Source organism: Schistocerca gregaria, unplaced genomic scaffold (genome assembly GCF_023897955.1).
Source record: "Schistocerca gregaria isolate iqSchGreg1 unplaced genomic scaffold, iqSchGreg1.2 ptg001439l, whole genome shotgun sequence".
Taxonomy (NCBI): domain Eukaryota; kingdom Metazoa; phylum Arthropoda; class Insecta; order Orthoptera; family Acrididae; genus Schistocerca; species Schistocerca gregaria.
The window spans coordinates 53,859-77,331 of NW_026062738.1; the positions used below are offsets into that span (position 1 = coordinate 53,859).

Consider the following 23,473-nt stretch of genomic DNA (forward strand, 5'->3'; position numbering starts at 1 on the left):
TAGCGCTGCAGCCAATAATACTGCACATTGCCGGCGACCCACGTGTTTAGTAGTGACGCAACTGCTAGAATGCAGCTGAACGCCCATCTTTTGAGAGCTACAAAATTTCCGCAGTCGGCAGGACTCGAACCTACGCTCCCAGAGGGAATCTGATTTCAAGTCAGACGCCTTAACCACTCGGCCACGACTGCCGGTAGCAGTAGCGTCTTCCGACACGTGAAAGTGCACCTTTAGAAGCAATCCAATGGCAGAAAGCGGCGTGGCCTCACTCTTTTCTGTAGTGTTTCCATTGCCAGCACATTAGCCGTTACGAAAGTGTATTAATTTTCTCCTAGACATGGCGTTGAACCCAACGCCCTTTGGTTGAAAATCAAACGCTCTACCGACTGAGCTATCGTACAGCTGTGTGGCATGCGAGTGATTCGCATGACGTAATTACTGGCTTATGGCTCCAATGGCGACTTCACCGACTTCCCACTGACGCACCGCTGACGCTAGTTTTCTGTCGTCTTAAGTGGTCGACATACTTGCAAGTAGCTGCGAGATCTTAAGAAAAGAAACGCTGCACCATTGCTTTTTCCGCACTCGAATGACCGAATTGCGATTCTTAAAAAAGAGAGAAATGAATGTTGGCTCTGTCCAACGCTTCCAAGCACGTCTGTGTACTCACGAACTCGGCGTCGACGCGAGAAAATGACGGGAGCGCACTCGTGGGCCTGCGACGGCTTTCTGCAGTCCCAGCGTCAGTGAGAGGAGAACCGGTAGCCACAGTAAGCAGCAGCCGTCGCGACACTCAGTATTGTTAAACGGAAATTTTCGTCTTGTTGAAGATGGCGCCATCGGTTTGCAACCGCGTTCACGTGTGTGAAAATATTTGCTCCTCTTTACGCAAAATCGCACGCAGCCGGTAGGATTCGAACCTACGCTCCCAGAGGAAATCTGATTTCGAGGCAGACGCCTTAACCACTCGGCCACGACTGCCCGTAGGGCGAGGTTCTCCGACACATGCAACTTCTACGGTTTAAAGCTATGTGGCATCAGAAAACGGCGTAGCTGCATTCTTTTCCGTAGTGTTTCCACCGCTACCAGAGGAATCGCTACCAAAGTATTAAAATTTCCGCCCGAACAGGGACTTGAACCCTGGACCCTTAGGTTAAAAGCCTAATGCTCTACCGACTGAGCTATCCGGGCTCACACGACAGTAGAGAACATCCCACGATGCACAGCTGTACATTGACTCATGTCCTTCACAGCTGTGCTATCGCTGCATGGAGCTGTTACTAATTAAACGTCGCCTGAATGCTGTCTACAAACGTGTCGCGCTAAGCTCGTAGCAGACTATCGAAGAATGCTGACACACGATGCAAAAACAAACCGCAGCAGTCGTTAGGTCTCATACGTTGGAGTAGAGGATTTACGTGTTTTGTCGACACTCACTGAGTAATTGGAAATTTCACAAGCATTTCGAATGCAATGCTTCCCACGTTTTCGCTCATTTCACGGTTCCGTTGGAGACGTTCTTCACCTCCTGACACAAAAAAAGGAACGCAGTCGGTAGGACTTTTCGTATTTTCTTACTTCTCAGGGAGTTGCCTACTGTGTTCCTCTTACGGCAAGCACTAGACAACCTGAACAGTTACAGGATAGAGTCATTTTTGTTATCGGCTGTACCTACATCATCACAGACTCGGAGCAATTCCATTGGCATCAGCTTCAAAACATACGCTTGCCGAAACCCGGGATCGAACCAGGGACCTTTAGATCTTCAGTCTAACGCTCTCCCAACTGAGCTATTTCGGCTCACACCTAAGTCCGCAGATTTGCGCGTTTTCGTTAACCTCTGAATCGCCGCCAATTTCACAGTCATCTTCGTCTGATAAGACATAGGGACGCTGAAAGGCGAGCAGCAGATGCAGTGAAGTACCACACACATTTCTTCTGATTCCATCATCGTAAGAAGCAAACATGTCGACTCGATTCATGTAATATTGACTTCGCTTTCTCTAGAAAACCTTTGCTATATCGATGCCACGTGCAACTCGTGTGCAGAGAACGAGACACAAGAAGGAGTGAGCTCTCTACCATGTGAGAGGCAGTATGTAGCAGATACACACGCTAAAACATTTGACTTGCGTTAGCTCATAAATTGCTACACGTAACTGTCTGCAAGTTAAAATGGACACATCTGCACTGCCCAGAGAGGCGACACTTGCACTCACACCTGGTGGACGGCAGTGTGACGAGGCGATGAGCTGTGGCTTCTGGGTGCGACTGTAGCGCTGCAGCCAATAATACTGCACATTGCCGGCGACCCACGTGTTTAGTAGTGACGCAACTGCTAGAATGCAGCTGAACGCCCATCTTTTGAGAGCTACAAAATTTCCGCAGTCGGCAGGACTCGAACCTACGCTCCCAGAGGGAATCTGATTTCAAGTCAGACGCCTTAACCACTCGGCCACGACTGCCGGTAGCAGTAGCGTCTTCCGACACGTGAAAGTGCACCTTTAGAAGCAATCCAATGGCAGAAAGCGGCGTGGCCTCACTCTTTTCTGTAGTGTTTCCATTGCCAGCACATTAGCCGTTACGAAAGTGTATTAATTTTCTCCTAGACATGGCGTTGAACCCAACGCCCTTTGGTTGAAAATCAAACGCTCTACCGACTGAGCTATCGTACAGCTGTGTGGCATGCGAGTGATTCGCATGACGTAATTACTGGCTTATGGCTCCAATGGCGACTTCACCGACTTCCCACTGACGCACCGCTGACGCTAGTTTTCTGTCGTCTTAAGTGGTCGACATACTTGCAAGTAGCTGCGAGATCTTAAGAAAAGAAACGCTGCACCATTGCTTTTTCCGCACTCGAATGACCGAATTGCGATTCTTAAAAAAGAGAGAAATGAATGTTGGCTCTGTCCAACGCTTCCAAGCACGTCTGTGTACTCACGAACTCGGCGTCGACGCGAGAAAATGACGGGAGCGCACTCGTGGGCCTGCGACGGCTTTCTGCAGTCCCAGCGTCAGTGAGAGGAGAACCGGTAGCCACAGTAAGCAGCAGCCGTCGCGACACTCAGTATTGTTAAACGGAAATTTTCGTCTTGTTGAAGATGGCGCCATCGGTTTGCAACCGCGTTCACGTGTGTGAAAATATTTGCTCCTCTTTACGCAAAATCGCACGCAGCCGGTAGGATTCGAACCTACGCTCCCAGAGGAAATCTGATTTCGAGGCAGACGCCTTAACCACTCGGCCACGACTGCCCGTAGGGCGAGGTTCTCCGACACATGCAACTTCTACGGTTTAAAGCTATGTGGCATCAGAAAACGGCGTAGCTGCATTCTTTTCCGTAGTGTTTCCACCGCTACCAGAGGAATCGCTACCAAAGTATTAAAATTTCCGCCCGAACAGGGACTTGAACCCTGGACCCTTAGGTTAAAAGCCTAATGCTCTACCGACTGAGCTATCCGGGCTCACACGACAGTAGAGAACATCCCACGATGCACAGCTGTACATTGACTCATGTCCTTCACAGCTGTGCTATCGCTGCATGGAGCTGTTACTAATTAAACGTCGCCTGAATGCTGTCTACAAACGTGTCGCGCTAAGCTCGTAGCAGACTATCGAAGAATGCTGACACACGATGCAAAAACAAACCGCAGCAGTCGTTAGGTCTCATACGTTGGAGTAGAGGATTTACGTGTTTTGTCGACACTCACTGAGTAATTGGAAATTTCACAAGCATTTCGAATGCAATGCTTCCCACGTTTTCGCTCATTTCACGGTTCCGTTGGAGACGTTCTTCACCTCCTGACACAAAAAAAGGAACGCAGTCGGTAGGACTTTTCGTATTTTCTTACTTCTCAGGGAGTTGCCTACTGTGTTCCTCTTACGGCAAGCACTAGACAACCTGAACAGTTACAGGATAGAGTCATTTTTGTTATCGGCTGTACCTACATCATCACAGACTCGGAGCAATTCCATTGGCATCAGCTTCAAAACATACGCTTGCCGAAACCCGGGATCGAACCAGGGACCTTTAGATCTTCAGTCTAACGCTCTCCCAACTGAGCTATTTCGGCTCACACCTAAGTCCGCAGATTTGCGCGTTTTCGTTAACCTCTGAATCGCCGCCAATTTCACAGTCATCTTCGTCTGATAAGACATAGGGACGCTGAAAGGCGAGCAGCAGATGCAGTGAAGTACCACACACATTTCTTCTGATTCCATCATCGTAAGAAGCAAACATGTCGACTCGATTCATGTAATATTGACTTCGCTTTCTCTAGAAAACCTTTGCTATATCGATGCCACGTGCAACTCGTGTGCAGAGAACGAGACACAAGAAGGAGTGAGCTCTCTACCATGTGAGAGGCAGTATGTAGCAGATACACACGCTAAAACATTTGACTTGCGTTAGCTCATAAATTGCTACACGTAACTGTCTGCAAGTTAAAATGGACACATCTGCACTGCCCAGAGAGGCGACACTTGCACTCACACCTGGTGGACGGCAGTGTGACGAGGCGATGAGCTGTGGCTTCTGGGTGCGACTGTAGCGCTGCAGCCAATAATACTGCACATTGCCGGCGACCCACGTGTTTAGTAGTGACGCAACTGCTAGAATGCAGCTGAACGCCCATCTTTTGAGAGCTACAAAATTTCCGCAGTCGGCAGGACTCGAACCTACGCTCCCAGAGGGAATCTGATTTCAAGTCAGACGCCTTAACCACTCGGCCACGACTGCCGGTAGCAGTAGCGTCTTCCGACACGTGAAAGTGCACCTTTAGAAGCAATCCAATGGCAGAAAGCGGCGTGGCCTCACTCTTTTCTGTAGTGTTTCCATTGCCAGCACATTAGCCGTTACGAAAGTGTATTAATTTTCTCCTAGACATGGCGTTGAACCCAACGCCCTTTGGTTGAAAATCAAACGCTCTACCGACTGAGCTATCGTACAGCTGTGTGGCATGCGAGTGATTCGCATGACGTAATTACTGGCTTATGGCTCCAATGGCGACTTCACCGACTTCCCACTGACGCACCGCTGACGCTAGTTTTCTGTCGTCTTAAGTGGTCGACATACTTGCAAGTAGCTGCGAGATCTTAAGAAAAGAAACGCTGCACCATTGCTTTTTCCGCACTCGAATGACCGAATTGCGATTCTTAAAAAAGAGAGAAATGAATGTTGGCTCTGTCCAACGCTTCCAAGCACGTCTGTGTACTCACGAACTCGGCGTCGACGCGAGAAAATGACGGGAGCGCACTCGTGGGCCTGCGACGGCTTTCTGCAGTCCCAGCGTCAGTGAGAGGAGAACCGGTAGCCACAGTAAGCAGCAGCCGTCGCGACACTCAGTATTGTTAAACGGAAATTTTCGTCTTGTTGAAGATGGCGCCATCGGTTTGCAACCGCGTTCACGTGTGTGAAAATATTTGCTCCTCTTTACGCAAAATCGCACGCAGCCGGTAGGATTCGAACCTACGCTCCCAGAGGGAATCTGATTTCGAGTCAGACGCCTTAACCACTCGGCCACGACTGCCCGTAGGGCGAGGTTCTCCGACACATGCAACTTCTACGGTTTAAAGCTATGTGGCATCAGAAAACGGCGTAGCTGCATTCTTTTCCGTAGTGTTTCCACCGCTACCAGAGGAATCGCTACCAAAGTATTAAAATTTCCGCCCGCACAGGGACTTGAACCCTGGACCCTTAGGTAAAAGCCTAATGCTCTACCGACTGAGCTATCCGGGCTCACACGACAGTAGAGAACATCCCACGATGCACAGCTGTACATTGACTCATGTCCTTCACAGCTGTGCTATCGCTGCATGGAGCTGTTACTAATTAAACGTCGCCTGAATGCTGTCTACAAACGTGTCGCGCTAAGCTCGTAGCAGACTATCGAAAGAATGCTGACACACGATGCAAAAACAAACCGCAGCAGTCGTTAGGTCTCATACGTTGGAGTAGAGGATTTACGTGTTTTGTCGACACTCACTGAGTAATTGGAAATTTCACAAGCATTTCGAATGCAATGCTTCCCACGTTTTCGCTCATTTCACGGTTCCGTTGGAGACGTTCTTCACCTCCTGACACAAAAAAAGGAACGCAGTCGGTAGGACTTTTCGTATTTTCTTACTTCTCAGGGAGTTGCCTACTGTGTTCCTCTTACGGCAAGCACTAGACAACCTGAACAGTTACAGGATAGAGTCATTTTTGTTATCGGCTGTACCTACATCATCACAGACTCGGAGCAATTCCATTGGCATCAGCTTCAAAACATACGCTTGCCGAAACCCGGGATCGAACCAGGGACCTTTAGATCTTCAGTCTAACGCTCTCCCAACTGAGCTATTTCGGCTCACACCTAAGTCCGCAGATTTGCGCGTCTTCGTTAACCTCTGAATCGCCGCCAATTTCACAGTCATCTTCGTCTGATAAGACATAGGGACGCTGAAAGGCGAGCAGCAGATGCAGTGAAGTACCACACACATTTCTTCTGATTCCATCATCGTAAGAAGCAAACATGTCGACTCGATTCATGTAATATTGACTTCGCTTTCTCTAGAAAACCTTTGCTATATCGATGCCACGTGCAACTCGTGTGCAGAGAACGAGACACAAGAAGGAGTGAGCTCTCTACCATGTGAGAGGCAGTATGTAGCAGATACACACGCTAAAACATTTGACTTGCGTTAGCTCATAAATTGCTACACGTAATTGTCTGCAAGTTAAAATGGACACATCTGCACTGCCCAGAGAGGCGACACTTGCACTCACACCTGGTGGACGGCAGTGTGACGAGGCGATGAGCTGTGGCTTCTGGGTGCGACTGTAGCGCTGCAGCCAATAATACTGCACATTGCCGGCGACCCACGTGTTTAGTAGTGACGCAACTGCTAGAATGCAGCTGAACGCCCATCTTTTGAGAGCTACAAAATTTCCGCAGTCGGCAGGACTCGAACCTACGCTCCCAGAGGGAATCTGATTTCAAGTCAGACGCCTTAACCACTCGGCCACGACTGCCGGTAGCAGTAGCGTCTTCCGACACGTGAAAGTGCACCTTTAGAAGCAATCCAATGGCAGAAAGCGGCGTGGCCTCACTCTTTTCTGTAGTGTTTCCATTGCCAGCACATTAGCCGTTACGAAAGTGTATTAATTTTCGCCTAGACATGGCGTTGAACCCAACACCCTTTGGTTGAAAATCAAACGCTCTACCGACTGAGCTATCGTACAGCTGTGTGGCATGCGAGTGATTCGCATGACGTAATTACTGGCTTATGGCTCCAATGGCGACTTCACCGACTTCCCACTGACGCACCGCTGACGCTAGTTTTCTGTCGTCTTAAGTGGTCGACATACTTGCAAGTAGCTGCGAGATCTTAAGAAAAGAAACGCTGCACCATTGCTTTTTCCGCACTCGAATGACCGAATTGCGATTCTTAAAAAAGAGAGAAATGAATGTTGGCTCTGTCCAACGCTTCCAAGCACGTCTGTGTACTCACGAACTCGGCGTCGACGCGAGAAAATGACGGGAGCGCACTCGTGGGCCTGCGACGGCTTTCTGCAGTCCCAGCGTCAGTGAGAGGAGAACCGGTAGCCACAGTAAGCAGCAGCCGTCGCGACACTCAGTATTGTTAAACGGAAATTTTCGTCTTGTTGAAGATGGCGCCATCGGTTTGCAACCGCGTTCACGTGTGTGAAAATATTTGCTCCTCTTTACGCAAAATCGCACGCAGCCGGTAGGATTCGAACCTACGCTCCCAGAGGGAATCTGATTTCGAGTCAGACGCCTTAACCACTCGGCCACGACTGCCCGTAGGGCGAGGTTCTCCGACACATGCAACTTCTACGGTTTAAAGCTATGTGGCATCAGAAAACGGCGTAGCTGCATTCTTTTCCGTAGTGTTTCCACCGCTACCAGAGGAATCGCTACCAAAGTATTAAAATTTCCGCCCGAACAGGGACTTGAACCCTGGACCCTTAGGTTAAAAGCCTAATGCTCTACCGACTGAGCTATCCGGGCTCACACGACAGTAGAGAACATCCCACGATGCACAGCTGTACATTGACTCATGTCCTTCACAGCTGTGCTATCGCTGCATGGAGCTGTTACTAATTAAACGTCGCCTGAATGCTGTCTACAAACGTGTCGCGCTAAGCTCGTAGCAGACTATCGAAGAATGCTGACACACGATGCAAAAACAAACCGCAGCAGTCGTTAGGTCTCATACGTTGGAGTAGAGGATTTACGTGTTTTGTCGACACTCACTGAGTAATTGGAAATTTCACAAGCATTTCGAATGCAATGCTTCCCACGTTTTCGCTCATTTCACGGTTCCGTTGGAGACGTTCTTCACCTCCTGACACAAAAAAAGGAACGCAGTCGGTAGGACTTTTCGTATTTTCTTACTTCTCAGGGAGTTGCCTACTGTGTTCCTCTTACGGCAAGCACTAGACAACCTGAACAGTTACAGGATAGAGTCATTTTTGTTATCGGCTGTACCTACATCATCACAGACTCGGAGCAATTCCATTGGCATCAGCTTCAAAACATACGCTTGCCGAAACCCGGGATCGAACCAGGGACCTTTAGATCTTCAGTCTAACGCTCTCCCAACTGAGCTATTTCGGCTCACACCTAAGTCCGCAGATTTGCGCGTCTTCGTTAACCTCTGAATCGCCGCCAATTTCACAGTCATCTTCGTCTGATAAGACATAGGGACGCTGAAAGGCGAGCAGCAGATGCAGTGAAGTACCACACACATTTCTTCTGATTCCATCATCGTAAGAAGCAAACATGTCGACTCGATTCATGTAATATTGACTTCGCTTTCTCTAGAAAACCTTTGCTATATCGATGCCACGTGCAACTCGTGTGCAGAGAACGAGACACAAGAAGGAGTGAGCTCTCTACCATGTGAGAGGCAGTATGTAGCAGATACACACGCTAAAACATTTGACTTGCGTTAGCTCATAAATTGCTACACGTAATTGTCTGCAAGTTAAAATGGACACATCTGCACTGCCCAGAGAGGCGACACTTGCACTCACACCTGGTGGACGGCAGTGTGACGAGGCGATGAGCTGTGGCTTCTGGGTGCCACTGTAGCGCTGCAGCCAATAATACTGCACATTGCCGGCGACCCACGTGTTTAGTAGTGACGCAACTGCTAGAATGCAGCTGAACGCCCATCTTTTGAGAGCTACAAAATTTCCGCAGTCGGCAGGACTCGAACCTACGCTCCCAGAGGGAATCTGATTTCAAGTCAGACGCCTTAACCACTCGGCCACGACTGCCGGTAGCAGTAGCGTCTTCCGACACGTGAAAGTGCACCTTTAGAAGCAATCCAATGGCAGAAAGCGGCGTGGCCTCACTCTTTTCTGTAGTGTTTCCATTGCCAGCACATTAGCCGTTACGAAAGTGTATTAATTTTCGCCTAGACATGGCGTTGAACCCAACACCCTTTGGTTGAAAATCAAACGCTCTACCGACTGAGCTATCGTACAGCTGTGTGGCATGCGAGTGATTCGCATGACGTAATTACTGGCTTATGGCTCCAATGGCGACTTCACCGACTTCCCACTGACGCACCGCTGACGCTAGTTTTCTGTCGTCTTAAGTGGTCGACATACTTGCAAGTAGCTGCGAGATCTTAAGAAAAGAAACGCTGCACCATTGCTTTTTCCGCACTCGAATGACCGAATTGCGATTCTTAAAAAAGAGAGAAATGAATGTTGGCTCTGTCCAACGCTTCCAAGCACGTCTGTGTACTCACGAACTCGGCGTCGACGCGAGAAAATGACGGGAGCGCACTCGTGGGCCTGCGACGGCTTTCTGCAGTCCCAGCGTCAGTGAGAGGAGAACCGGTAGCCACAGTAAGCAGCAGCCGTCGCGACACTCAGTATTGTTAAACGGAAATTTTCGTCTTGTTGAAGATGGCGCCATCGGTTTGCAACCGCGTTCACGTGTGTGAAAATATTTGCTCCTCTTTACGCAAAATCGCACGCAGCCGGTAGGATTCGAACCTACGCTCCCAGAGGGAATCTGATTTCGAGTCAGACGCCTTAACCACTCGGCCACGACTGCCCGTAGGGCGAGGTTCTCCGACACATGCAACTTCTACGGTTTAAAGCTATGTGGCATCAGAAAACGGCGTAGCTGCATTCTTTTCCGTAGTGTTTCCACCGCTACCAGAGGAATCGCTACCAAAGTATTAAAATTTCCGCCCGAACAGGGACTTGAACCCTGGACCCTTAGGTTAAAAGCCTAATGCTCTACCGACTGAGCTATCCGGGCTCACACGACAGTAGAGAACATCCCACGATGCACAGCTGTACATTGACTCATGTCCTTCACAGCTGTGCTATCGCTGCATGGAGCTGTTACTAATTAAACGTCGCCTGAATGCTGTCTACAAACGTGTCGCGCTAAGCTCGTAGCAGACTATCGAAGAATGCTGACACACGATGCAAAAACAAACCGCAGCAGTCGTTAGGTCTCATACGTTGGAGTAGAGGATTTACGTGTTTTGTCGACACTCACTGAGTAATTGGAAATTTCACAAGCATTTCGAATGCAATGCTTCCCACGTTTTCGCTCATTTCACGGTTCCGTTGGAGACGTTCTTCACCTCCTGACACAAAAAAAGGAACGCAGTCGGTAGGACTTTTCGTATTTTCTTACTTCTCAGGGAGTTGCCTACTGTGTTCCTCTTACGGCAAGCACTAGACAACCTGAACAGTTACAGGATAGAGTCATTTTTGTTATCGGCTGTACCTACATCATCACAGACTCGGAGCAATTCCATTGGCATCAGCTTCAAAACATACGCTTGCCGAAACCCGGGATCGAACCAGGGACCTTTAGATCTTCAGTCTAACGCTCTCCCAACTGAGCTATTTCGGCTCACACCTAAGTCCGCAGATTTGCGCGTCTTCGTTAACCTCTGAATCGCCGCCAATTTCACAGTCATCTTCGTCTGATAAGACATAGGGACGCTGAAAGGCGAGCAGCAGATGCAGTGAAGTACCACACACATTTCTTCTGATTCCATCATCGTAAGAAGCAAACATGTCGACTCGATTCATGTAATATTGACTTCGCTTTCTCTAGAAAACCTATGCTATATCGATGCCACGTGCAACTCGTGTGCAGAGAACGAGACACAAGAAGGAGTGAGCCTCTCTACCATGTGAGAGGCAGTATCTAGCAGATACACACGCTAAAACATTTGACTTGCGTTAGCTCATAAATTGCTACACGTAACTGTCTGCAAGCTAAAATGGACACATCTGCACTGCCCAGAGAGGCGACACTTGCACTCACACCTGGTGGACGGCAGTGTGACGAGGCGATGAGCTGTGGCTTCTGGGTGCCACTGTAGCGCTGCAGCCAATAATACTGCACATTGCCGGCGACCCACGTGTTTAGTAGTGACGCAACTGCTAGAATGCAGCTGAACGCCCATCTTTTGAGAGCTACAAAATTTCCGCAGTCGGCAGGACTCGAACCTACGCTCCCAGAGGGAATCTGATTTCAAGTCAGACGCCTTAACCACTCGGCCACGACTGCCGGTAGCAGTAGCGTCTTCCGACACGTGAAAGTGCACCTTTAGAAGCAATCCAATGGCAGAAAGCGGCGTGGCCTCACTCTTTTCTGTAGTGTTTCCATTGCCAGCACATTAGCCGTTACGAAAGTGTATTAATTTTCTCCTAGACATGGCGTTGAACCCAACACCCTTTGGTTGAAAATCAAACGCTCTACCGACTGAGCTATCGTACAGCTGTGTGGCATGCGAGTGATTCGCATGACGTAATTACTGGCTTATGGCTCCAATGGCGACTTCACCGACTTCCCACTGACGCACCGCTGACGCTAGTTTTCTGTCGTCTTAAGTGGTCGACATACTTGCAAGTAGCTGCGAGATCTTAAGAAAAGAAACGCTGCACCATTGCTTTTTCCGCACTCGAATGACCGAATTGCGATTCTTAAAAAAGAGAGAAATGAATGTTGGCTCTGTCCAACGCTTCCAAGCACGTCTGTGTACTCACGAACTCGGCGTCGACGCGAGAAAATGACGGGAGCGCACTCGTGGGCCTGCGACGGCTTTCTGCAGTCCCAGCGTCAGTGAGAGGAGAACCGGTAGCCACAGTAAGCAGCAGCCGTCGCGACACTCAGTATTGTTAAACGGAAATTTTCGTCTTGTTGAAGATGGCGCCATCGGTTTGCAACCGCGTTCACGTGTGTGAAAATATTTGCTCCTCTTTACGCAAAATCGCACGCAGCCGGTAGGATTCGAACCTACGCTCCCAGAGGGAATCTAATTTCGAATCAGACGCCTTAACCACTCGGCCACGACTGCCCGTAGGTCGAGGTTCTCCGACACATGCAACTTCTGCGGTTTAAAGCTATGTGGCATCAGAAAACGGCGTAGCTGCATTCTTTTCCGTAGTGTTTCCACCGCTACCAGAGGAATCGCTACCAAAGTATTAAAATTTCCGCCCGAACAGGGACTTGAACCCTGGACCCTTAGGTTAAAAGCCTAATGCTCTACCGACTGAGCTATCCGGGCTCACACGACAGTAGAGAACATCCCACGATGCACAGCTGTACATTGACTCATGTCCTTCACAGCTGTGCTATCGCTGCATGGAGCTGTTACTAATTAAACGTCGCCTGAATGCTGTCTACAAACGTGTCGCGCTAAGCTCGTAGCAGACTATCGAAGAATGCTGACACACGATGCAAAAACAAACCGCAGCAGTCGTTAGGTCTCATACGTTGGAGTAGAGGATTTACGTGTTTTGTCGACACTCACTGAGTAATTGGAAATTTCACAAGCATTTCGAATGCAATGCTTCCCACGTTTTCGCTCATTTCACGGTTCCGTTGGAGACGTTCTTCACCTCCTGACACAAAAAAAGGAACGCAGTCGGTAGGACTTTTCGTATTTTCTTACTTCTCAGGGAGTTGCCTACTGTGTTCCTCTTACGGCAAGCACTAGACAACCTGAACAGTTACAGGATAGAGTCATTTTTGTTATCGGCTGTACCTACATCATCACAGACTCGGAGCAATTCCATTGGCATCAGCTTCAAAACATACGCTTGCCGAAACCCGGGATCGAACCAGGGACCTTTAGATCTTCAGTCTAACGCTCTCCCAACTGAGCTATTTCGGCTCACACCTAAGTCCGCAGATTTGCGCGTCTTCGTTAACCTCTGAATCGCCGCCAATTTCACAGTCATCTTCGTCTGATAAGACATAGGGACGCTGAAAGGCGAGCAGCAGATGCAGTGAAGTACCACACACATTTCTTCTGATTCCATCATCGTAAGAAGCAAACATGTCGACTCGATTCATGTAATATTGACTTCGCTTTCTCTAGAAAACCTATGCTATATCGATGCCACGTGCAACTCGTGTGCAGAGAACGAGACACAAGAAGGAGTGAGCCTCTCTACCATGTGAGAGGCAGTATCTAGCAGATACACACGCTAAAACATTTGACTTGCGTTAGCTCATAAATTGCTACACGTAACTGTCTGCAAGCTAAAATGGACACATCTGCACTGCCCAGAGAGGCGACACTTGCACTCACACCTGGTGGACGGCAGTGTGACGAGGCGATGAGCTGTGGCTTCTGGGTGCCACTGTAGCGCTGCAGCCAATAATACTGCACATTGCCGGCGACCCACGTGTTTAGTAGTGACGCAACTGCTAGAATGCAGCTGAACGCCCATCTTTTGAGAGCTACAAAATTTCCGCAGTCGGCAGGACTCGAACCTACGCTCCCAGAGGGAATCTGATTTCAAGTCAGACGCCTTAACCACTCGGCCACGACTGCCGGTAGCAGTAGCGTCTTCCGACACGTGAAAGTGCACCTTTAGAAGCAATCCAATGGCAGAAAGCGGCGTGGCCTCACTCTTTTCTGTAGTGTTTCCATTGCCAGCACATTAGCCGTTACGAAAGTGTATTAATTTTCTCCTAGACATGGCGTTGAACCCAACACCCTTTGGTTGAAAATCAAACGCTCTACCGACTGAGCTATCGTACAGCTGTGTGGCATGCGAGTGATTCGCATGACGTAATTACTGGCTTATGGCTCCAATGGCGACTTCACCGACTTCCCACTGACGCACCGCTGACGCTAGTTTTCTGTCGTCTTAAGTGGTCGACATACTTGCAAGTAGCTGCGAGATCTTAAGAAAAGAAACGCTGCACCATTGCTTTTTCCGCACTCGAATGACCGAATTGCGATTCTTAAAAAAGAGAGAAATGAATGTTGGCTCTGTCCAACGCTTCCAAGCACGTCTGTGTACTCACGAACTCGGCGTCGACGCGAGAAAATGACGGGAGCGCACTCGTGGGCCTGCGACGGCTTTCTGCAGTCCCAGCGTCAGTGAGAGGAGAACCGGTAGCCACAGTAAGCAGCAGCCGTCGCGACACTCAGTATTGTTAAACGGAAATTTTCGTCTTGTTGAAGATGGCGCCATCGGTTTGCAACCGCGTTCACGTGTGTGAAAATATTTGCTCCTCTTTACGCAAAATCGCACGCAGCCGGTAGGATTCGAACCTACGCTCCCAGAGGGAATCTAATTTCGAATCAGACGCCTTAACCACTCGGCCACGACTGCCCGTAGGTCGAGGTTCTCCGACACATGCAACTTCTGCGGTTTAAAGCTATGTGGCATCAGAAAACGGCGTAGCTGCATTCTTTTCCGTAGTGTTTCCACCGCTACCAGAGGAATCGCTACCAAAGTATTAAAATTTCCGCCCGAACAGGGACTTGAACCCTGGACCCTTAGGTTAAAAGCCTAATGCTCTACCGACTGAGCTATCCGGGCTCACACGACAGTAGAGAACATCCCACGATGCACAGCTGTACATTGACTCATGTCCTTCACAGCTGTGCTATCGCTGCATGGAGCTGTTACTAATTAAACGTCGCCTGAATGCTGTCTACAAACGTGTCGCGCTAAGCTCGTAGCAGACTATCGAAGAATGCTGACACACGATGCAAAAACAAACCGCAGCAGTCGTTAGGTCTCATACGTTGGAGTAGAGGATTTACGTGTTTTGTCGACACTCACTGAGTAATTGGAAATTTCACAAGCATTTCGAATGCAATGCTTCCCACGTTTTCGCTCATTTCACGGTTCCGTTGGAGACGTTCTTCACCTCCTGACACAAAAAAAGGAACGCAGTCGGTAGGACTTTTCGTATTTTCTTACTTCTCAGGGAGTTGCCTACTGTGTTCCTCTTACGGCAAGCACTAGACAACCTGAACAGTTACAGGATAGAGTCATTTTTGTTATCGGCTGTACCTACATCATCACAGACTCGGAGCAATTCCATTGGCATCAGCTTCAAAACATACGCTTGCCGAAACCCGGGATCGAACCAGGGACCTTTAGATCTTCAGTCTAACGCTCTCCCAACTGAGCTATTTCGGCTCACACCTAAGTCCGCAGATTTGCGCGTCTTCGTTAACCTCTGAATCGCCGCCAATTTCACAGTCATCTTCGTCTGATAAGACATAGGGACGCTGAAAGGCGAGCAGCAGATGCAGTGAAGTACCACACACATTTCTTCTGATTCCATCATCGTAAGAAGCAAACATGTCGACTCGATTCATGTAATATTGACTTCGCTTTCTCTAGAAAACCTATGCTATATCGATGCCACGTGCAACTCGTGTGCAGAGAACGAGACACAAGAAGGAGTGAGCCTCTCTACCATGTGAGAGGCAGTATCTAGCAGATACACACGCTAAAACATTTGACTTGCGTTAGCTCATAAATTGCTACACGTAACTGTCTGCAAGCTAAAATGGACACATCTGCACTGCCCAGAGAGGCGACACTTGCACTCACACCTGGTGGACGGCAGTGTGACGAGGCGATGAGCTGTGGCTTCTGGGTGCCACTGTAGCGCTGCAGCCAATAATACTGCACATTGCCGGCGACCCACGTGTTTAGTAGTGACGCAACTGCTAGAATGCAGCTGAACGCCCATCTTTTGAGAGCTACAAAATTTCCGCAGTCGGCAGGACTCGAACCTACGCTCCCAGAGGGAATCTGATTTCAAGTCAGACGCCTTAACCACTCGGCCACGACTGCCGGTAGCAGTAGCGTCTTCCGACACGTGAAAGTGCACCTTTAGAAGCAATCCAATGGCAGAAAGCGGCGTGGCCTCACTCTTTTCTGTAGTGTTTCCATTGCCAGCACATTAGCCGTTACGAAAGTGTATTAATTTTCTCCTAGACATGGCGTTGAACCCAACACCCTTTGGTTGAAAATCAAACGCTCTACCGACTGAGCTATCGTACAGCTGTGTGGCATGCGAGTGATTCGCATGACGTAATTACTGGCTTATGGCTCCAATGGCGACTTCACCGACTTCCCACTGACGCACCGCTGACGCTAGTTTTCTGTCGTCTTAAGTGGTCGACATACTTGCAAGTAGCTGCGAGATCTTAAGAAAAGAAACGCTGCACCATTGCTTTTTCCGCACTCGAATGACCGAATTGCGATTCTTAAAAAAGAGAGAAATGAATGTTGGCTCTGTCCAACGCTTCCAAGCACGTCTGTGTACTCACGAACTCGGCGTCGACGCGAGAAAATGACGGGAGCGCACTCGTGGGCCTGCGACGGCTTTCTGCAGTCCCAGCGTCAGTGAGAGGAGAACCGGTAGCCACAGTAAGCAGCAGCCGTCGCGACACTCAGTATTGTTAAACGGAAATTTTCGTCTTGTTGAAGATGGCGCCATCGGTTTGCAACCGCGTTCACGTGTGTGAAAATATTTGCTCCTCTTTACGCAAAATCGCACGCAGCCGGTAGGATTCGAACCTACGCTCCCAGAGGGAATCTAATTTCGAATCAGACGCCTTAACCACTCGGCCACGACTGCCCGTAGGTCGAGGTTCTCCGACACATGCAACTTCTGCGGTTTAAAGCTATGTGGCATCAGAAAACGGCGTAGCTGCATTCTTTTCCGTAGTGTTTCCACCGCTACCAGAGGAATCGCTACCAAAGTATTAAAATTTCCGCCCGAACAGGGACTTGAACCCTGGACCCTTAGGTTAAAAGCCTAATGCTCTACCGACTGAGCTATCCGGGCTCACACGACAGTAGAGAACATCCCACGATGCACAGCTGTACATTGACTCATGTCCTTCACAGCTGTGCTATCGCTGCATGGAGCTGTTACTAATTAAACGTCGCCTGAATGCTGTCTACAAACGTGTCGCGCTAAGCTCGTAGCAGACTATCGAAGAATGCTGACACACGATGCAAAAACAAACCGCAGCAGTCGTTAGGTCTCATACGTTGGAGTAGAGGATTTACGTGTTTTGTCGACACTCACTGAGTAATTGGAAATTTCACAAGCATTTCGAATGCAATGCTTCCCACGTTTTCGCTCATTTCACGGTTCCGTTGGAGACGTTCTTCACCTCCTGACACAAAAAAAGGAACGCAGTCGGTAGGACTTTTCGTATTTTCTTACTTCTCAGGGAGTTGCCTACTGTGTTCCTCTTACGGCAAGCACTAGACAACCTGAACAGTTACAGGATAGAGTCATTTTTGTTATCGGCTGTACCTACATCATCACAGACTCGGAGCAATTCCATTGGCATCAGCTTCAAAACATACGCTTGCCGAAACCCGGGATCGAACCAGGGACCTTTAGATCTTCAGTCTAACGCTCTCCCAACTGAGCTATTTCGGCTCACACCTAAGTCCGCAGATTTGCGCGTCTTCGTTAACCTCTGAATCGCCGCCAATTTCACAGTCATCTTCGTCTGATAAGACATAGGGACGCTGAAAGGCGAGCAGCAGATGCAGTGAAGTACCACACACATTTCTTCTGATTCCATCATCGTAAGAAGCAAACATGTCGACTCGATTCATGTAATATTGACTTCGCTTTCTCTAGAAAACCTATGCTATATCGATGCCACGTGCAACTCGTGTGCAGAGAACGAGACACAAGAAGGAGTGAGCCTCTCTACCATGTGAGAGGCAGTATCTAGCAGATACACACGCTAAAACATTTGACTTGCGTTAGCTCATAAATTGCTACACGTAACTGTCTGCAAGCTAAAATGGACACATCTGCACTGCCCAGAGAGGCGACACTTGCACTCACACCTGGTGGACGGCAGTGTGACGAGGCGATGAGCTGTGGCTTCTGGGTGCCACTGTAGCGCTGCAGCCAATAATACTGCACATTGCCGGCGACCCACGTGTTTAGTAGTGACGCAACTGCTAGAATGCAGCTGAACGCCCATCTTTTGAGAGCTACAAAATTTCCGCAGTCGGCAGGACTCGAACCTACGCTCCCAGAGGGAATCTGATTTCAAGTCAGACGCCTTAACCACTCGGCCACGACTGCCGGTAGCAGTAGCGTCTTCCGACACGTGAAAGTGCACCTTTAGAAGCAATCCAATGGCAGAAAGCGGCGTGGCCTCACTCTTTTCTGTAGTGTTTCCATTGCCAGCACATTAGCCGTTACGAAAGTGTATTAATTTTCTCCTAGACATGGCGTTGAACCCAACACCCTTTGGTTGAAAATCAAACGCTCTACCGACTGAGCTATCGTACAGCTGTGTGGCATGCGAGTGATTCGCATGACGTAATTACTGGCTTATGGCTCCAATGGCGACTTCACCGACTTCCCACTGACGCACCGCTGACGCTAGTTTTCTGTCGTCTTAAGTGGTCGACATACTTGCAAGTAGCTGCGAGATCTTAAGAAAAGAAACGCTGCACCATTGCTTTTTCCGCACTCGAATGACCGAATTGCGATTCTTAAAAAAGAGAGAAATGAATGTTGGCTCTGTCCAACGCTTCCAAGCACGTCTGTGTACTCACGAACTCGGCGTCGACGCGAGAAAATGACGGGAGCGCACTCGTGGGCCTGCGACGGCTTTCTGCAGTCCCAGCGTCAGTGAGAGGAGAACCGGTAGCCACAGTAAGCAGCAGCCGTCGCGACACTCAGTATTGTTAAACGGAAATTTTCGTCTTGTTGAAGATGGCGCCATCGGTTTGCAACCGCGTTCACGTGTGTGAAAATATTTGCTCCTCTTTACGCAAAATCGCACGCAGCCGGTAGGATTCGAACCTACGCTCCCAGAGGGAATCTAATTTCGAATCAGACGCCTTAACCACTCGGCCACGACTGCCCGTAGGTCGAGGTTCTCCGACACATGCAACTTCTGCGGTTTAAAGCTATGTGGCATCAGAAAACGGCGTAGCTGCATTCTTTTCCGTAGTGTTTCCACCGCTACCAGAGGAATCGCTACCAAAGTATTAAAATTTCCGCCCGAACAGGGACTTGAACCCTGGACCCTTAGGTTAAAAGCCTAATGCTCTACCGACTGAGCTATCCGGGCTCACACGACAGTAGAGAACATCCCACGATGCACAGCTGTACATTGACTCATGTCCTTCACAGCTGTGCTATCGCTGCATGGAGCTGTTACTAATTAAACGTCGCCTGAATGCTGTCTACAAACGTGTCGCGCTAAGCTCGTAGCAGACTATCGAAGAATGCTGACACACGATGCAAAAACAAACCGCAGCAGTCGTTAGGTCTCATACGTTGGAGTAGAGGATTTACGTGTTTTGTCGACACTCACTGAGTAATTGGAAATTTCACAAGCATTTCGAATGCAATGCTTCCCACGTTTTCGCTCATTTCACGGTTCCGTTGGAGACGTTCTTCACCTCCTGACACAAAAAAAGGAACGCAGTCGGTAGGACTTTTCGTATTTTCTTACTTCTCAGGGAGTTGCCTACTGTGTTCCTCTTACGGCAAGCACTAGACAACCTGAACAGTTACAGGATAGAGTCATTTTTGTTATCGGCTGTACCTACATCATCACAGACTCGGAGCAATTCCATTGGCATCAGCTTCAAAACATACGCTTGCCGAAACCCGGGATCGAACCAGGGACCTTTAGATCTTCAGTCTAACGCTCTCCCAACTGAGCTATTTCGGCTCACACCTAAGTCCGCAGATTTGCGCGTCTTCGTTAACCTCTGAATCGCCGCCAATTTCACAGTCATCTTCGTCTGATAAGACATAGGGACGCTGAAAGGCGAGCAGCAGATGCAGTGAAGTACCACACACATTTCTTCTGATTCCATCATCGTAAGAAGCAAACATGTCGACTCGATTCATGTAATATTGACTTCGCTTTCTCTAGAAAACCTATGTTATATCGATGCCACGTGCAACTCGTGTGCAGAGAACGAGACACAAGAAGGAGTGAGCCTCTCTACCATGTGAGAGGCAGTATCTAGCAGATACACACGCTAAAACATTTGACTTGCGTTAGCTCATAAATTGCTACACGTAACTGTCTGCAAGCTAAAATGGACACATCTGCACTGCCCAGAGAGGCGACACTTGCACTCACACCTGGTGGACGGCAGTGTGACGAGGCGATGAGCTGTGGCTTCTGGGTGCCACTGTAGCGCTGCAGCCAATAATACTGCACATTGCCGGCGACCCACGTGTTTAGTAGTGACGCAACTGCTAGAATGCAGCTGAACGCCCATCTTTTGAGAGCTACAAAATTTCCGCAGTCGGCAGGACTCGAACCTACGCTCCCAGAGGGAATCTGATTTCAAGTCAGACGCCTTAACCACTCGGCCACGACTGCCGGTAGCAGTAGCGTCTTCCGACACGTGAAAGTGCACCTTTAGAAGCAATCCAATGGCAGAAAGCGGCGTGGCCTCACTCTTTTCTGTAGTGTTTCCATTGCCAGCACATTAGCCGTTACGAAAGTGTATTAATTTTCTCCTAGACATGGCGTTGAACCCAACACCCTTTGGTTGAAAATCAAACGCTCTACCGACTGAGCTATCGTACAGCTGTGTGGCATGCGAGTGATTCGCATGACGTAATTACTGGCTTATGGCTCCAATGGCGACTTCACCGACTTCCCACTGACGCACCGCTGACGCTAGTTTTCTGTCGTCTTAAGTGGTCGACATACTTGCAAGTAGCTGCGAGATCTTAAGAAAAGAAACGCTGCACCATTGCTTTTTCCGCACTCGAATGACCGAATTGCGATTCTTAAAAAAGAGAGAAATGAATGTTGGCTCTGTCCAACGCTTCCAAGCACGTCTGTGTACTCACGAACTCGGCGTCGACGCGAGAAAATGACGGGAGCGCACTCGTGGGCCTGCGACGGCTTTCTGCAGTCCCAGCGTCAGTGAGAGGAGAACCGGTAGCCACAGTAAGCAGCAGCCGTCGCGACACTCAGTATTGTTAAACGGAAATTTTCGTCTTGTTGAAGATGGCGCCATCGGTTTGCAACCGCGTTCACGTGTGTGAAAATATTTGCTCCTCTTTACGCAAAATCGCACGCAGCCGGTAGGATTCGAACCTACGCTCCCAGAGGGAATCTAATTTCGAATCAGACGCCTTAACCACTCGGCCACGACTGCCCGTAGGTCGAGGTTCTCCGACACATGCAACTTCTGCGGTTTAAAGCTATGTGGCATCAGAAAACGGCGTAGCTGCATTCTTTTCCGTAGTGTTTCCACCGCTACCAGAGGAATCGCTACCAAAGTATTAAAATTTCCGCCCGAACAGGGACTTGAACCCTGGACCCTTAGGTTAAAAGCCTAATGCTCTACCGACTGAGCTATCCGGGCTCACACGACAGTAGAGAACATCCCACGATGCACAGCTGTACATTGACTCATGTCCTTCACAGCTGTGCTATCGCTGCATGGAGCTGTTACTAATTAAACGTCGCCTGAATGCTGTCTACAAACGTGTCGCGCTAAGCTCGTAGCAGACTATCGAAGAATGCTGACACACGATGCAAAAACAAACCGCAGCAGTCGTTAGGTCTCATACGTTGGAGTAGAGGATTTACGTGTTTTGTCGACACTCACTGAGTAATTGGAAATTTCACAAGCATTTCGAATGCAATGCTTCCCACGTTTTCGCTCATTTCACGGTTCCGTTGGAGACGTTCTTCACCTCCTGACACAAAAAAAGGAACGCAGTCGGTAGGACTTTTCGTATTTTCTTACTTCTCAGGGAGTTGCCTACTGTGTTCCTCTTACGGCAAGCACTAGACAACCTGAACAGTTACAGGATAGAGTCATTTTTGTTATCGGCTGTACCTACATCATCACAGACTCGGAGCAATTCCATTGGCATCAGCTTCAAAACATACGCTTGCCGAAACCCGGGATCGAACCAGGGACCTTTAGATCTTCAGTCTAACGCTCTCCCAACTGAGCTATTTCGGCTCACACCTAAGTCCGCAGATTTGCGCGTCTTCGTTAACCTCTGAATCGCCGCCAATTTCACAGTCATCTTCGTCTGATAAGACATAGGGACGCTGAAAGGCGAGCAGCAGATGCAGTGAAGTACCACACACATTTCTTCTGATTCCATCATCGTAAGAAGCAAACATGTCGACTCGATTCATGTAATATTGACTTCGCTTTCTCTAGAAAACCTATGCTATATCGATGCCACGTGCAACTCGTGTGCAGAGAACGAGACACAAGAAGGAGTGAGCCTCTCTACCATGTGAGAGGCAGTATCTAGCAGATACACACGCTAAAACATTTGACTTGCGTTAGCTCATAAATTGCTACACGTAACTGTCTGCAAGCTAAAATGGACACATCTGCACTGCCCAGAGAGGCGACACTTGCACTCACACCTGGTGGACGGCAGTGTGACGAGGCGATGAGCTGTGGCTTCTGGGTGCCACTGTAGCGCTGCAGCCAATAATACTGCACATTGCCGGCGACCCACGTGTTTAGTAGTGACGCAACTGCTAGAATGCAGCTGAACGCCCATCTTTTGAGAGCTACAAAATTTCCGCAGTCGGCAGGACTCGAACCTACGCTCCCAGAGGGAATCTGATTTCAAGTCAGACGCCTTAACCACTCGGCCACGACTGCCGGTAGCAGTAGCGTCTTCCGACACGTGAAAGTGCACCTTTAGAAGCAATCCAATGGCAGAAAGCGGCGTGGCCTCACTCTTTTCTGTAGTGTTTCCATTGCCAGCACATTAGCCGTTACGAAAGTGTATTAATTTTCTCCTAGACATGGCGTTGAACCCAACACCCTTTGGTTGAAAATCAAACGCTCTACCGACTGAGCTATCGTACAGCTGTGTGGCATGCGAGTGATTCGCATGACGTAATTACTGGCTTATGGCTCCAATGGCGACTTCACCGACTTCCCACTGACGCACCGCTGACGCTAGTTTTCTGTCGTCTTAAGTGGTCGACATACTTGCAAGTAGCTGCGAGATCTTAAGAAAAGAAACGCTGCACCATTGCTTTTTCCGCACTCGAATGACCGAATTGCGATTCTTAAAAAAGAGAGAAATGAATGTTGGCTCTGTCCAACGCTTCCAAGCACGTCTGTGTACTCACGAACTCGGCGTCGACGCGAGAAAATGACGGGAGCGCACTCGTGGGCCTGCGACGGCT

At 49.1% G+C, this 23,473-nt stretch overlaps 40 non-coding genes across 40 annotated transcripts; all 40 read right to left on the bottom strand.

The window, feature by feature from the left end:
* Nucleotides 1-109: 109 nt before the first annotated feature.
* Nucleotides 110-191, bottom strand: Trnas-uga (transfer RNA serine (anticodon UGA)). Its single transcript has one exon. It is a non-coding gene; the product is annotated as a tRNA-Ser (tRNA).
* A 708-nt stretch (nucleotides 192-899) lies between these two features.
* Trnas-cga (transfer RNA serine (anticodon CGA)) lies at nucleotides 900-981 on the bottom strand. The gene has a single exon. It is a non-coding gene; the product is annotated as a tRNA-Ser (tRNA).
* A 137-nt stretch (nucleotides 982-1,118) lies between these two features.
* Nucleotides 1,119-1,191, bottom strand: Trnak-uuu (transfer RNA lysine (anticodon UUU)). Its single transcript has one exon. It is a non-coding gene; the product is annotated as a tRNA-Lys (tRNA).
* Nucleotides 1,192-1,727: 536 nt separating this feature from the next.
* Nucleotides 1,728-1,800, bottom strand: Trnaf-gaa (transfer RNA phenylalanine (anticodon GAA)). Its single transcript has one exon. It is a non-coding gene; the product is annotated as a tRNA-Phe (tRNA).
* Nucleotides 1,801-2,383: 583 nt separating this feature from the next.
* Trnas-uga (transfer RNA serine (anticodon UGA)) lies at nucleotides 2,384-2,465 on the bottom strand. Its single transcript has one exon. It is a non-coding gene; the product is annotated as a tRNA-Ser (tRNA).
* Nucleotides 2,466-3,173: 708 nt separating this feature from the next.
* Trnas-cga (transfer RNA serine (anticodon CGA)) lies at nucleotides 3,174-3,255 on the bottom strand. The gene has a single exon. It is a non-coding gene; the product is annotated as a tRNA-Ser (tRNA).
* Nucleotides 3,256-3,392: 137 nt separating this feature from the next.
* Trnak-uuu (transfer RNA lysine (anticodon UUU)) lies at nucleotides 3,393-3,465 on the bottom strand. The gene has a single exon. It is a non-coding gene; the product is annotated as a tRNA-Lys (tRNA).
* A 536-nt stretch (nucleotides 3,466-4,001) lies between these two features.
* Trnaf-gaa (transfer RNA phenylalanine (anticodon GAA)) lies at nucleotides 4,002-4,074 on the bottom strand. The gene has a single exon. It is a non-coding gene; the product is annotated as a tRNA-Phe (tRNA).
* A 583-nt stretch (nucleotides 4,075-4,657) lies between these two features.
* Nucleotides 4,658-4,739, bottom strand: Trnas-uga (transfer RNA serine (anticodon UGA)). The gene has a single exon. It is a non-coding gene; the product is annotated as a tRNA-Ser (tRNA).
* A 708-nt stretch (nucleotides 4,740-5,447) lies between these two features.
* Nucleotides 5,448-5,529, bottom strand: Trnas-cga (transfer RNA serine (anticodon CGA)). Its single transcript has one exon. It is a non-coding gene; the product is annotated as a tRNA-Ser (tRNA).
* A 746-nt stretch (nucleotides 5,530-6,275) lies between these two features.
* On the bottom strand, nucleotides 6,276-6,348 carry Trnaf-gaa (transfer RNA phenylalanine (anticodon GAA)). The gene has a single exon. It is a non-coding gene; the product is annotated as a tRNA-Phe (tRNA).
* Nucleotides 6,349-6,931: 583 nt separating this feature from the next.
* Nucleotides 6,932-7,013, bottom strand: Trnas-uga (transfer RNA serine (anticodon UGA)). Its single transcript has one exon. It is a non-coding gene; the product is annotated as a tRNA-Ser (tRNA).
* Nucleotides 7,014-7,721: 708 nt separating this feature from the next.
* Nucleotides 7,722-7,803, bottom strand: Trnas-cga (transfer RNA serine (anticodon CGA)). The gene has a single exon. It is a non-coding gene; the product is annotated as a tRNA-Ser (tRNA).
* A 137-nt stretch (nucleotides 7,804-7,940) lies between these two features.
* On the bottom strand, nucleotides 7,941-8,013 carry Trnak-uuu (transfer RNA lysine (anticodon UUU)). Its single transcript has one exon. It is a non-coding gene; the product is annotated as a tRNA-Lys (tRNA).
* A 536-nt stretch (nucleotides 8,014-8,549) lies between these two features.
* Nucleotides 8,550-8,622, bottom strand: Trnaf-gaa (transfer RNA phenylalanine (anticodon GAA)). Its single transcript has one exon. It is a non-coding gene; the product is annotated as a tRNA-Phe (tRNA).
* A 583-nt stretch (nucleotides 8,623-9,205) lies between these two features.
* On the bottom strand, nucleotides 9,206-9,287 carry Trnas-uga (transfer RNA serine (anticodon UGA)). Its single transcript has one exon. It is a non-coding gene; the product is annotated as a tRNA-Ser (tRNA).
* Nucleotides 9,288-9,995: 708 nt separating this feature from the next.
* Nucleotides 9,996-10,077, bottom strand: Trnas-cga (transfer RNA serine (anticodon CGA)). The gene has a single exon. It is a non-coding gene; the product is annotated as a tRNA-Ser (tRNA).
* A 137-nt stretch (nucleotides 10,078-10,214) lies between these two features.
* On the bottom strand, nucleotides 10,215-10,287 carry Trnak-uuu (transfer RNA lysine (anticodon UUU)). The gene has a single exon. It is a non-coding gene; the product is annotated as a tRNA-Lys (tRNA).
* A 536-nt stretch (nucleotides 10,288-10,823) lies between these two features.
* Nucleotides 10,824-10,896, bottom strand: Trnaf-gaa (transfer RNA phenylalanine (anticodon GAA)). Its single transcript has one exon. It is a non-coding gene; the product is annotated as a tRNA-Phe (tRNA).
* A 584-nt stretch (nucleotides 10,897-11,480) lies between these two features.
* Trnas-uga (transfer RNA serine (anticodon UGA)) lies at nucleotides 11,481-11,562 on the bottom strand. The gene has a single exon. It is a non-coding gene; the product is annotated as a tRNA-Ser (tRNA).
* A 708-nt stretch (nucleotides 11,563-12,270) lies between these two features.
* On the bottom strand, nucleotides 12,271-12,352 carry Trnas-cga (transfer RNA serine (anticodon CGA)). The gene has a single exon. It is a non-coding gene; the product is annotated as a tRNA-Ser (tRNA).
* A 137-nt stretch (nucleotides 12,353-12,489) lies between these two features.
* Trnak-uuu (transfer RNA lysine (anticodon UUU)) lies at nucleotides 12,490-12,562 on the bottom strand. The gene has a single exon. It is a non-coding gene; the product is annotated as a tRNA-Lys (tRNA).
* Nucleotides 12,563-13,098: 536 nt separating this feature from the next.
* Nucleotides 13,099-13,171, bottom strand: Trnaf-gaa (transfer RNA phenylalanine (anticodon GAA)). The gene has a single exon. It is a non-coding gene; the product is annotated as a tRNA-Phe (tRNA).
* Nucleotides 13,172-13,755: 584 nt separating this feature from the next.
* Trnas-uga (transfer RNA serine (anticodon UGA)) lies at nucleotides 13,756-13,837 on the bottom strand. Its single transcript has one exon. It is a non-coding gene; the product is annotated as a tRNA-Ser (tRNA).
* Nucleotides 13,838-14,545: 708 nt separating this feature from the next.
* On the bottom strand, nucleotides 14,546-14,627 carry Trnas-cga (transfer RNA serine (anticodon CGA)). The gene has a single exon. It is a non-coding gene; the product is annotated as a tRNA-Ser (tRNA).
* Nucleotides 14,628-14,764: 137 nt separating this feature from the next.
* On the bottom strand, nucleotides 14,765-14,837 carry Trnak-uuu (transfer RNA lysine (anticodon UUU)). Its single transcript has one exon. It is a non-coding gene; the product is annotated as a tRNA-Lys (tRNA).
* A 536-nt stretch (nucleotides 14,838-15,373) lies between these two features.
* On the bottom strand, nucleotides 15,374-15,446 carry Trnaf-gaa (transfer RNA phenylalanine (anticodon GAA)). Its single transcript has one exon. It is a non-coding gene; the product is annotated as a tRNA-Phe (tRNA).
* A 584-nt stretch (nucleotides 15,447-16,030) lies between these two features.
* Trnas-uga (transfer RNA serine (anticodon UGA)) lies at nucleotides 16,031-16,112 on the bottom strand. Its single transcript has one exon. It is a non-coding gene; the product is annotated as a tRNA-Ser (tRNA).
* A 708-nt stretch (nucleotides 16,113-16,820) lies between these two features.
* Nucleotides 16,821-16,902, bottom strand: Trnas-cga (transfer RNA serine (anticodon CGA)). The gene has a single exon. It is a non-coding gene; the product is annotated as a tRNA-Ser (tRNA).
* Nucleotides 16,903-17,039: 137 nt separating this feature from the next.
* Nucleotides 17,040-17,112, bottom strand: Trnak-uuu (transfer RNA lysine (anticodon UUU)). The gene has a single exon. It is a non-coding gene; the product is annotated as a tRNA-Lys (tRNA).
* Nucleotides 17,113-17,648: 536 nt separating this feature from the next.
* On the bottom strand, nucleotides 17,649-17,721 carry Trnaf-gaa (transfer RNA phenylalanine (anticodon GAA)). The gene has a single exon. It is a non-coding gene; the product is annotated as a tRNA-Phe (tRNA).
* A 584-nt stretch (nucleotides 17,722-18,305) lies between these two features.
* Trnas-uga (transfer RNA serine (anticodon UGA)) lies at nucleotides 18,306-18,387 on the bottom strand. The gene has a single exon. It is a non-coding gene; the product is annotated as a tRNA-Ser (tRNA).
* Nucleotides 18,388-19,095: 708 nt separating this feature from the next.
* Nucleotides 19,096-19,177, bottom strand: Trnas-cga (transfer RNA serine (anticodon CGA)). The gene has a single exon. It is a non-coding gene; the product is annotated as a tRNA-Ser (tRNA).
* A 137-nt stretch (nucleotides 19,178-19,314) lies between these two features.
* Nucleotides 19,315-19,387, bottom strand: Trnak-uuu (transfer RNA lysine (anticodon UUU)). Its single transcript has one exon. It is a non-coding gene; the product is annotated as a tRNA-Lys (tRNA).
* A 536-nt stretch (nucleotides 19,388-19,923) lies between these two features.
* Trnaf-gaa (transfer RNA phenylalanine (anticodon GAA)) lies at nucleotides 19,924-19,996 on the bottom strand. Its single transcript has one exon. It is a non-coding gene; the product is annotated as a tRNA-Phe (tRNA).
* A 584-nt stretch (nucleotides 19,997-20,580) lies between these two features.
* Trnas-uga (transfer RNA serine (anticodon UGA)) lies at nucleotides 20,581-20,662 on the bottom strand. Its single transcript has one exon. It is a non-coding gene; the product is annotated as a tRNA-Ser (tRNA).
* Nucleotides 20,663-21,370: 708 nt separating this feature from the next.
* Nucleotides 21,371-21,452, bottom strand: Trnas-cga (transfer RNA serine (anticodon CGA)). Its single transcript has one exon. It is a non-coding gene; the product is annotated as a tRNA-Ser (tRNA).
* Nucleotides 21,453-21,589: 137 nt separating this feature from the next.
* Trnak-uuu (transfer RNA lysine (anticodon UUU)) lies at nucleotides 21,590-21,662 on the bottom strand. Its single transcript has one exon. It is a non-coding gene; the product is annotated as a tRNA-Lys (tRNA).
* A 536-nt stretch (nucleotides 21,663-22,198) lies between these two features.
* Nucleotides 22,199-22,271, bottom strand: Trnaf-gaa (transfer RNA phenylalanine (anticodon GAA)). The gene has a single exon. It is a non-coding gene; the product is annotated as a tRNA-Phe (tRNA).
* Nucleotides 22,272-22,855: 584 nt separating this feature from the next.
* Trnas-uga (transfer RNA serine (anticodon UGA)) lies at nucleotides 22,856-22,937 on the bottom strand. Its single transcript has one exon. It is a non-coding gene; the product is annotated as a tRNA-Ser (tRNA).
* Between the last annotated feature and the right edge of the window lie 536 nt (nucleotides 22,938-23,473).